Consider the following 12463-nt stretch of genomic DNA (forward strand, 5'->3'; position numbering starts at 1 on the left):
GGAAAGCAGACGGCAGGAGATGGGAAGATGTGGCAAGTGGTGGCATCACGTTGGAGGTGGCGAAAATGTTAGAGGATTATTTGTTGTATGTGACGGCTGGTAGGGTGGAAGGTGAGGATGAGTGGGGGGGGATGGGGAGTGAGAGCAGAGTCACGGGGTATAGAAGAGACCCTGATGAGAGCCTCATCTATAGTAGAAGAGGGGAAACCCCGTTCCCTGAAGAATAAGGATATCTCCGATGCCCTGGTATGGAACCTCATCCTGGGTGCAAATGCGGTGTAGACGGAGGAATTGGGAGTACAGGATGGAGTCCTTACAGGAAGCAGGGTGGGAAGAAGTGTAGTCCGGATAGCCATGGGAGTTAGTGGGTTTATAGTGGATGTCGGTCAGTAGTCTATCACCTGCGATGGAGATAGTGAGGAGAAGAAATGGTAGGGAAATGTCGGAAATGGTCCAATGTATTTGAATGCCGGATGGAAGTTAGTGGTGAAATGGATGAAGTCAATGAGTTGTGTGTGGGTGCAGGAGGTAGCACCAATGCAGTTGTCGATGTAGCGGAGGTAGAGTTCGGGGATAGGGCCACGGTACGCTTCAATCAAGGATTGTTTGACGTACCCTACAAAGGTACAGGTGCGTCAGAGGTTCACCTGCACCTCCTCCAACCTCATCTATTGCCTTCCTCCACTCGGTTCGCAATAACCAAACTGATCTCCCGGTGGCTCAGCACTTCAACTCCCCCTCCCATTACGAATCCGACCTTTCTGTCCTGGGCCTCCTCCATGGCCAGAGTGAGGACCACCGTAAATTGGAGGAGCAGCACCTCATATTTCGCTTGGGCAGTTTGCACCCCAGCGGTATGAACATTGACCTCTAATTTCACCACTTTCTCCTTCCCTTCTCAGCTCTCCCTCAGCCCACTGACTCCACCTCTTTCTTTCTTCTTCCCACCCCCCACCCTCACATCAGTCTGAAGAAGGGTTTCGACCCAAAACTTTGCCTATTTCCTTTGCTCCATAGATACTGCCTCATCTGCTGAGTTTCTCCAGCATTTTTGTCTACCTTCGATTTTCCAGCATCTGCAGTTCCTTCTTAAACATATTATAGAGTGATACAGCGAGGAAACAGGCCGCTTGCCCACACCGGCCAACATTACCCAGCTACACTAGTCCTACCTGCCCGAGTTTGGTCCATATCCCTCCAAACCTGTCATACCCATGTACCTGTCTAACTGTTCCTTAAACATTGGGGATAGTCCCTGCCTCAACTACCTCCTCTGGCAGCTTGTTCCATACACCCACCACCTTTTGTGTGAAAAAGTTCTGATCAAATCTTTTTTCCTTCACCTTAAACCTACATCCTCTGGTCCTCAATTCACCTAGTCTGGGCAGGTGACTGTTCATTTACCTGATCTATTCCTCTCATGATTTTATGCACCTCTATAAGATCACCCCTCATCCTCCTGCATTTGAAGTAATAGAGTCCCAGCCTACCCAACTTCTCCCTTTAGTTAGTGAGTTCCTCCCCCCCCCCCCCCCATCCAGTTCCTTCCAACCAACATCCACGACACCTCACACACCCTTCAACTCTTCAATGACTTTTATTTTTAAGCTCCCATTGCATCATCTTTACCATGGACGTCCACTCCCTTTGCATTTCCATTCCCCACCAGGAAGGTTTCAAGACCCTCCAGTTCTTCCTTGCACGGAGACCTAAACAATCTCAAATACAAATACTCTCCTCAGCCTGGCAGAACTTGTCCTCACCCTCAACAACATCTCTTGATTCCTGTCAATTTCTCAATTTCTGCGGTATCTATTCCTAAGATAAGGCTTTGTATTCTTGGACATCTGAGATGTCGTATTTTGATAGTAAATGTGGTTTCCCCCCAGCTGTCATCGATGGATCCCTCATCTCCTTTGTGTCCCGTAGTTCTACCCTCACACTCCTTCCGTAAATCCTTGGTTCACTCATCTAACACTCATACCACTTCCTCTCTGGGTACTTTCCCGTGCAACCTCAGGATATGTAATTCCTATTCCTCCTCCCTAACCATCCAGGGACCCCAGCAGTCCTTCCAGGTGAGATAGAGGTTCACGTGCACCCAGTGGCGTAGGGTGGGTTTTGCGCGCCCGGGGCAGTTTAAAATATTGCGCCTCATTAGCGGTTTTTGGTCTCTTCCTTCGGGGGATGCGACTTCTTTTGTCGTATCCCCCGTCTCCGCCTGCGCCGAGGCCACGGGCCCAGTGGACGACAGCGGCGGCTGGGACAGTGGCAGTGGCCTCGGCGCAGAGATCGCTGGTTGGTTAAAATTTGGTTAAAGTTGTTGGATAAATTTTTAGGGGCGCAAAAAAATTGTTAGATAAAAAAAATTATAAAATGGCAAAATAAATTACATTTTATTACAATAATTCAGGGGGAGGCTGCTAAAGAGGTGCAGCGTGCCTTTAGAACAATTTTTTTTGCCATTTTATAAAAAAAAATTTATCCAACTATTTTTTGCGCCCCTAAAAATTTAGCGCCCGGGGCAACTGCCCCTCTGCCCCCCCCCCCCCCCCCCCACGCTACGCCACTGCGTGCACCTCTTCTAACCTCAGCTACTGCATCTGGTGTTCCCAATGTGAGAGAGACCAAAAACTCCCCAAATTCCACCAACATGTCTCCTTCCCCACTAGAGTAGACAAGACACTGGACAAAGTCTACACCAACATGGCTGAAGCTTACAAAGCCATCCCCCTCCCCCACCTTGGTCAGTCTGATCACGTCTCATTGTTCCTGCTCCCTAAGTACTCCCCACTCATCAGACGGGTTAAACCAACTGTGAGGACAGTTAAAGTCTGGTCAGAGGAAGCGGACTTCACACTTCAGCAGTGTTTTGGAAACACTGACTGGAAGGCGTTTGCAGCCCAGGCCACCCTTGACTCCCACACGGACATTGATTCCTACACATCCTCTGTTCTGGACTTTATAAACTCCACCATCAATAGTGTCACCTCCCTCAAACAGGTGACCATATTCCCGAATCAGAAGCCATGGATGAACAGCGAGGTCAGGCTACTGCTGAAAGCACGGGACACCGCTTTCAGGTCAGGCGATGCTCGAGCCTACAGTTCAGCCAGGGCTAACCTGAAGAGGGGCATCAAGAAGGCCAAGCACTGCCATAAGCTCAGGATTGAGGAGCACTTCAACAACAACTCCGACCCCCGACGCATGTGGCAAGGCATCCAGGCCATCACGGACTACAGACCCTCCAACACCACCCCCACATCCAGCGACGCCTCCTTCCTTGAGGAGCTTAACCACTTCTATGGCCGCTTTGACAGGGACAATCTAGAGACAGCCATCAAGGCTGTGCTACCTGCCGATCACCAACCCCTCACACTCACCCCCTACGACGTATTCGTGGCACTGAGTAGGACTAATGCACGTAAAGCTGCTGGCCCTGACGGCATCCCCGGGCGCGTGCTCAGGGCCTGTGCTGCGCAGCTGACAGACGTCTGGACTGACATCTTCAACCTGTCACTTGCCCAAGCAGTTGTCCCCACGTGCCTTAAAACCACCTCCATCGTGCCAGTGCCAAAACACTCCACTGCGGCAAGCCTCAACGACTTCCGCCCAGTTGCACTTACCCCCATCATCACCAAGTGCTTCGAGAGGCTGGTCCTGGCACACCTCAAAAGCTGCCTACCCCCCACACTGGATCCCTATCAGTTTGCCTACCGCAAGAACAGGAGTACGGAGGATGCCATCTCAACGGCACTTCACTCCGCCCTCTCCCACCTCGACAACAGAGACACTTACGTAAGAATGCTGTTCATCGATTACAGCTCAGCATTCAACACCATTATACCATCAAAACTGATCACCAAACTCGGTAACCTGGGCATCGACCCCTCCCTCTGCAACTGGATACTGGACTTTCTAACCAACAGACCCCAGTCTGTTAGGTTAGACAAGCACACCTCTTCAACCCTCACCCTGAACACCGGCGTTCCACAGGGCTGTGTGCTGAGCCCCCTCCTCTACTCCCTCTTCACCTATGACTGCACACCTGTACATGGTACTAACACCATCATCAAGTATGCAGATGATACAACGGTGATTGGCCTCATCAGCAACAACGATGAGTCGGCCTACAGGGAGGAGGTCCAGCACTTAGCAGCATGGTGCACTGACAACAACCTGGCCCTTAACTCCAAGAAGACCAAGGAGCTCATTGTAGACTTCAGGAAGTCCAGGGGCGGCACGCACACCCCCATCCACATTAACGGGACGGAGGTGGAACGTGTTTCTAGCTTCAGGTTCCTGGGAGTCAACATCTCCGATGACCTCTCTTGGACCCACAATACCTCAACTCTGATCAAGAAGGCTCACCAGCGTCTCTTCTTCCTGAGGAGACTGAAGAAGGTCCATCTGTCTCCTCAGATCCTGGTGAACTTCTACCGCTGCACCATCGAGAGCATCCTTACCAACTGCATCACAGTATGGTATGGCAACTGCTCTGTCTCCGACCGGAAGGCATTGCAGAGGGTGGTGAAAATTGCCCAACGCATCACCGGTTCCTCGCTCCCCTCCATTGAGTCTGTCCAAAGCAAGCGTTGTCTGCGGAGGGCGCTCAGCATCGCCAAGGACTGCTCTCACCCCAACCATGGACTGTTTACCCTCCTACCATCCGGGAGGCGCTACAGGTCTCTCCGTTGCCGAACCAGCAGGTCCAGGAACAGCTTCTTCCCGGCGGCTGTCACTCTACTCAACAACGTACCTCGGTGACTGCCAATCACCCCCCCACCCCCCGGACACTTATTATCACTTATTATTATTTATTTAAATCATTTGCTATGTCGCTCTTCCAGGGAGATGCTAAATGCATTTCGTTGTCTCTGTATTGTACACTGACAATGACAATTAAAATTGAATCTGAATCTGAATCTGATGTGGCCTCTTGTACATTGGTGAGACCAAAAGTTGGCTCTGTGACCATTTCACCCAATGCACAGTACGCCAGGTCCTACTAGATCTCCCGGTTGCAAATCATTTTAACCCCTCTTCCCATTCCCATATTTACCTTGCTGTCCTCCATTGCCAGAGTGAGGCCACATGCAATTCACAACTCTTCTATCCTCTTGTCTGACCACTCGAGAACCAGAAGACATAGATTTGAGGGGAAAGATTTTGTAGGAACTTGAGGGGAAACTCTTTTATAACTCATTTTAAATAAGTGGATAACAACATGGCAGATGGCGAAACATGTCAAGATGGAGAGTGTCATGTGTACTTACAATGGAACAAAGAAATTCTTACTTGCAGCAGCATAACAGGCCTGTAAAGACAGTACATAGAGATAACATAACAAACAAGAAATATCAATAAATTAAAAAGCCCAATATTAGGGAAAGCGGGAGGAGCGCTGCCTGAGTGAAATTCACACAGTGCAAAGCGAATATGATACAGACACACACACCGCGATGAACAGGAAGGTTGGCGCTGCAATTAAGACGGTGAAAGCACAGTGTATGAGAAGGGTCACCTAAGTCCTTTAAAAGAGGGGGGGGAGAAGGAATGGAGACACCTTTTAAGAAGCCAGAGATACACGCTGTGTGGCTCGCAGACATTAACATTACCGGTCGGTTATCCTTGGTTCAGAAAACTACTGCTTACGTTTTTTTTCCCAATGAGCCAAGAGATTCACGGTCAGCACCGGCTACAACCTACGAGAACCTATGACACTCTTCGACCTCCTGGCAACCCACTACCACTGCACCTACGGCATGAGAATTATCGCAACTCCATGACGGCTTCATTATGGTCGATGCAAATTTTTCAACACGTTGAAAAATTAGTGGCGACCAGAATGAGGCCTCGACTAGTTCCCAAAATGCAGGAACTCCTCACGACTATGAAGGCAACTACCTGGCAACCACCCACGAACATGTGGCGACCGCATAGTCTCCTGCAGTCGCCTAAAAAGTTGCATAAGTGGGACAGGTCCATTAATAGTTTATTAGTGTTTGGTAGTGTTCAAGAGCCTGATGGTTGTTGGGAAGAAGCTATGAAACTGGAACTTACGTTTTTTTTACTCGTAAACCTTCTTCCCGATGGTACGAGTGAAATATGACCATGGCCTGGGTGGTGCGCTTCTTTGATGATGCCGGGTGCCTTTTGGGGCAGCTCCTCCTATAGATTCCTACGAAGATGGGGAAATTAGTACTCCTGATTGACTGGGTGGTGTCCACCACTTTTTGATATCACTTTCACTACAGGACCATATCATTCAGTGTGAAGGTCCTGCCCCAGTTAGACTTTTCAAAACATACCATTCACATTTATCTGAAGTAAACTCCATTAACCATTCCTCGGCCTACTTGCCCAGCTGTAGTTTTTGATCATCATCTTCACTGTCTATCATACCACTTACTGTAGTGTCATCTGCAAACTGACTAATCATGCCTTGTAAATTCTCCTCAAAATTGTTGATATAGATGACAAACAGCACCAGGCCTCGCACCAATTCCTGAGGCACAGCAATAATTGTAGGCCTCTAGTCCGAAAAACAACCTTCCACCACTATCCATTGCTTCCTATCATGAAGCCAAATCTGTTTTGAGCTAGATCTCCCGAGAACTGATATGACCTAATCTTCCAGAACAGCTTGTCATGCCAAATGTCAAGATGAAGTTCATGTAAACCAGTCTTCCAGCATCTCACCCTTGTCTAACTATGATTCATATGGTTACATGTGAGGCAAAATGTATCTGCAGAAGGTGGGGTGGGGGGGGGTGAAGGAATGGTTGTCAGTTTACATCGTGATCAAAATGGCGGTGATGATGACATTTATCTAAGGACTATATCTTCAATGCTGCGATCTGTTCTTATCAGTTTGCTGAGAGAGGTGGATCCATGCTGGTTTGTGATCAAACCTAATGCCTTTTTTGCAGACAGAGTTGAAACACTTGCTCGTGCACACTCAATGATCATTGCTTATCATTCTGGCTGCACACAGCATTCATATAAAACATGTAGCATGACATGGACAGATAAAGTGAAGAAGGTTGACTGAATATCTATTTATAAAAGGAGTATTAGGATCTGGGGACACTTTCAAGTATAAACAGTTTGAATATTCTGCGTTGAATTTAATAATACTTTGCTTCAGGGGCGGCACAGTGACCCAGTGGTTGAGTTGCTGTCTTACAGTGCCAGAAATTAGACAGATTTATTTTCTTGGAAATGTTTACACTTTTTTGCTTTCCTTCATCACTGCCCGCTTCTTTCCATCATTTTTAAATGAAACAATCTACAGCAAGAAAATGCATATATTATCAACTCTACCCAAAATAGCTATTGTCTATTACCCTCCACAGATGTTTCCTGACCCGCTGAGTTCCTCCAACAGTTTCATTTTTGCACTGGATTTCAGCATTGCAGTCTTTTGTGTCTCCAACAATGTGTATTCAACTTGTCAGAGTTACCTTTCTTTTGTTAGATTCTTAATTGTGCCAATTTAGCTGCAGTGATGTTACATAGTCATAAAGTCATGCAGCACAGAAACTTGCCCAACTTGTCCAACAAGTCCCACCTGCCTGCATTTGGCCCATTTCCCTCTAAACCTTTCCTGTACCTGTCCAAATGCCTTTTAAATGTTTTTATAGTATTAGGTTTAACAATTCATTCCATATACCCATCACACTCTGTGTCAAAAAGTTGCCCTTAAGGTTCCTATTAAATTTTTCCCTTCTCACCTTAAACCTATGTCCCCTGGTTCTTGATTCCCCTATTCTGATTAAAAGACATTCTGGCAACATTCTCGTAAATCTTCTCTGCACTCTCCTCAGCTTAACAACATCCTTCCTATGGTGTCCAAAACTTAACACAATTCTCCAAATTTGGCCCCTCCAACGTCTTATACAACCTTATCTCAGGTCCTCTGGAGAATTGCTGTCCAAGATCCTAGTCCCAGTTAAATCTGACTTTACTACTACCTCCTAACAGTGCATTTCAAAATCCAACAATTATTGTGCAAAAAACCCATCCCAATGGCACTTTTAGTTCTTATGCAAATCACCATTGTTCCATGTCTCCTAGTTTTCGACTCCTTTGCCAATGAGATAAATTATTCCCAATCTACTGTCTATTGCATTAATGGGTTTAAATATTCATAGAAAATGGTAGAAGCAATCAACAATTCAGGTAACATCAGCAGGAAGAAAACAGAGTTGATGTTTTAGGTTAAAAACTTTTTGACTTTTCTGATGAAGGGTCTTCGACCTGAAATGTTTATTTTGTGCCCCTTTCCGTAATGCTAAGTAGTGTTTCCAGTCAATTCTATTTTTATATATCAGATTTTCAGATTATTTTTTTCTCTCACAATTAATGTGTTGACAGGAAGAATGCTGTTATCAAGACAACAGTTATCATGGGTAAATATTGTTATCGACAATTTGCAACTTCTGTTCCAGGGAGAATATTTCCAGCTTTTTCATTCTATCCAGATAACTAATATCTCTCAAGCCTGGAATTACTTTTGTGTATCCCTGCTGCACCTCCTTCAAAAGCTTTCACATTTTGTTTTAAAGTGTATCACCCCGTACTTTGGTTACTGCTGTATTATGAGGTCTATCATATTTAGGTGTCCTTGAGACTCTTGAAAGGTGCCCATAAATAAAATAAATTTATTATTATCATGAATTCCTTGTTTTTGTGCACTATGCTTTATAATGCCCAGGATCTTGTATGCTTTTAAAAAATTATATTCACAACCTACCATATTACTTCAAAAATAAACTATGCACATATACCCTCAGATATCTGTCTATCCCTTTTGAAAATTAGTTCGTTTTGTTTATTGTCACGTGTACCGAGGTACAGGTAAAAGCTATGTGGCATGCTAACCAGTCAGTGGAAAGAGTGCAATGATTATAATTGAGCCATCTACAGAGTACAGATACATGATAAAGGGACACATGAATAATGTTCAGTGCAAAATAAAGTCCAGTAAAGTCTGATCAAAGATAGTCCAAGGCTTTCCAATGAGGTAGATAGTAGCTCATTACTGCTCTCTAGTTGTTGGTCGGATGGTTCATGGTGCCTTCTGTTTATATTCTATCATCTCATTCTTCCTGCCAATACATTACACTTCACATTTCTCACCTGCTCCCTAAACCTGGACTAAATCGCTGCATAAATAAATATGTTTGTGCAGCCTATCAATACGTCCTTGAAAATTATCATTATCCTCCTCTGGGTTTACCATGCCTCCATGCATGCGTCATCTGCATATTTAGAAATCATGCCTTGGACACTCGGTGCTAATCATTATTAATTATTAGAGGAGAAAAAAAAGTTGTTCTGGAACTGATTTAAGGGAATGCCAGTGTGCCTCCTCCAGATGGAGCTACCACTCTCCATGAAATAGTTATCCCGAAAAAATCAGACTTCCACTTCCAGGAAAGGTGGGTTTTCAAAATCAACAAATTTTTATTTTCTGCCACATGATTAGTTTTTGATGAATTGTGTCACGGGATTTCACAAATATATTTCCATGGGTCATTGCGTATGAGTCATGTTCCCTTGTCTCATGTCCCTGGATGTAAATGTCCTTTCTGAAACAGAAAAGAAAGACTTGCATTAATATACAGGTAATACATTTTCTGTCCTTTGATTGTTCCAAAGGTTTTTGTAGACAAAGATTACTTTTGAAATATTAGGAACTTTAACAAGGCATTTCCCATTTCCCCCCATGACCCACTTTCTCATTCCTCTACAAACTACCCAGTTTGTTCACCTTCCCAGTTCACCTTCAAAAGCTGTAATGCTCTGGTGGGAGGAGACTTACCAATGTCATGGACCTATTGTGATGTAATGTATGTGTAATGCTCCTGATGTAGGTTCTTGGTAAAGTGATTCCTTCACAAACAATAACAATTTAAACAAACATGGAAAAGTGTCATTTCTGAAAAGGACATTCTCTTTCTATTTTGGATATCCATTGTTAAAATCTTTAAATGGGACAATGTTCAAATCACCTTTGCTCAAGTAGAAATGTTCAAGGAAAATAAAACAGAATTGGAAAGGTGCTGGAAGGGATGTCGAGTGTTTCGGATAAAATATTGTGAAAGAATATATAGTTCATTTTGTTGTTGGATCAAAGATAATTTCAAAGTAAAAAGAGAGAAGTGTTGAAAGTTGAAATGTTTTAAATTCTCTAGTTAAAGCCTCATATTTTTACAGAAATAGACACAAATATAAACTTATACCAGGCAAACAAAAATATGCCAAGTCAGTATTGCACATTGATGTTGTTTCCTTTCACTGGAGATATTGTGAAGGCTCCAGGAAACACTCTTCCAGGTTGTTAATCTAGTGCCAAACAATACAGGAAGCAAAATGTCAGTATAACATTAGATGGTTTTGTAATGGAGGGCTGCATGGAAACATTAGCACAGTTGTTTGCCAATGTTTATAAAAGTTTCCTAACAGACCATGGTCCAAAGACTGTGCACAATGCCAAAATCTTGCTTTCAGAATTGAAGCTGGGAACTTGGCTTAGGCTCAAGAGCTTTGTGACACAATTAAACATTTTAAAGGGCCACTGTCGTTAAGAGCTTCTGGCTTGTAATACTCCTTTTTAGCTTTGGCAACCTAATTGAAAGAATCAGTGATTCGAAACGCATCAGAAATCAGAACCCTGGCGGCTAGGTTTACAAATCCTCGGGGATTGTCCTGGAATCTCCAGGAATTAAATATTAATCTCCTGAGAACTGCTGTGATCAACACAGGAAAAATAAAGGTCCACAGGAACGGGCTAGGAATTTGTAATGTGCATTGGCCCATGCCTGTTGGAACCAGGCCTGTTGGAGTTCACATGTGGAATACATCTTTAAACCTAATTTTATGATTGCAATGGTGTGCTAGCACTATATACGTGCAACTCAATGTCTGAAGAGGCTAGCAGCAACTGGGCTGGATTGATATAATGGAATCCAAGCCAGCACCCCCCAAAGAGAATATGCATTGTGACTAATGAGCACATTTGGAAAAACTGCAGGAAGATATATAGAAAACGCTGACTCTTTCTTATTAATTACGCTCTGGTGAGCGAGTTGGAGGAGGGATGCACTACCACAAGATGAGAGGAAATCATCAAGGCAAATCGTTAAGCATCAGTGGGAGTAGGTCAGAGGAAGTTTGTGTCAGGAGTCTAACCTGAAGGACCTCGTTCCAGCACTGAAAGAAGACAAAATACCATTGTACCAGTTGAACTTAGTAAACACATCCACATCCTCCTCATCATCAAACCCTTGCACACATTGTTCATAACATAAACTCTTAACTTGCCTAACAACAATCTATTAAACAGGATTTGGAAAGTAACATTCCCTCACATTCTTAACTCCGACAATACCCCTAATTTCCTGCTATTCAACCGTAGGAGAAATATTGCTAGTGTACACGTTAGCACAATTTTCCATCCCTTGTGCCTTTCAAGCCTTTCTTGACCGTCCTCTGAGGGAGGGCTATATGTATGTATGTACTTAATCTATGAACCAATGTTGTATAACGTTAATACCTCCACCAATGTAAAGCACTTTGGTCAACGAAAGTTGTTTTTTAAATGTGCTATAGAAATAAAAGTGACTTGACTTGACTTGAAGTGACTTGTGGGAGAAGATGCCACATAATCACAGATAAGGACAGAAGTGAGGGCTGGACACGGAAACCTGTATCACTCTTAGCCACAAGCTCAACAATCAAAGCTGGGCCTTATATGAATGTTGGATTATAACGGGGATCTGCATGTGGGAGTTGTAGCATCAGATTTGTATATCGTTCAAGAGATTACTCCCTCTAGCCACTAAGTGGACTACATGATTAAGGAGAGCTTTCCGTCAAAGACCTTCAGAGTTTCTTCACAGATAAATCTTCATAACAGTGTTTTGATTAATAGATTATTTATTGTACAGCCAAACCTCTTCCGACTTGTACACTATAATCTTGATCGAACTCTAGCTTATCGCTTTAAAGGTTAGAAAACTCCTCGTGTTGCCGCTACGCTTCGCATGATCAAAGGGCATGCCTTCCTCATGCTGGTCCAAAACTAAACTAAGAAACTAAGAAACTCTGCGCAAGAAACTTAGCTCCAAACACGCCCTAGAGTACGTCATAAATCCCACCCACAATGTAACGGGCAGTCTAAAATTTAAAGACACATGCCATAATTAATGACACATAAAACAAGCCAAATGGCCACTACAGGAGTCGTCAGACATGTTTGAACTGGAGGAAAGGTGAACTTTGGTGTCAGCTTCATAATGCATTGTTCTGCTGTAGGATGCTCAAATAAGAGCTCTGATGAGCAAGGCTACAGTAGAAGTGTATGTAATTTGCCCAATTTTCAAAGTTTTATGTGCAATTTTAGATTATGAAGGCTTTACAAGATAGATCCAGCTTTTACCGGACCTGCTTGCTC

Source organism: Amblyraja radiata, chromosome 23 (assembly GCF_010909765.2).
Source record: "Amblyraja radiata isolate CabotCenter1 chromosome 23, sAmbRad1.1.pri, whole genome shotgun sequence".
Lineage (NCBI taxonomy): Eukaryota > Metazoa > Chordata > Chondrichthyes > Rajiformes > Rajidae > Amblyraja > Amblyraja radiata.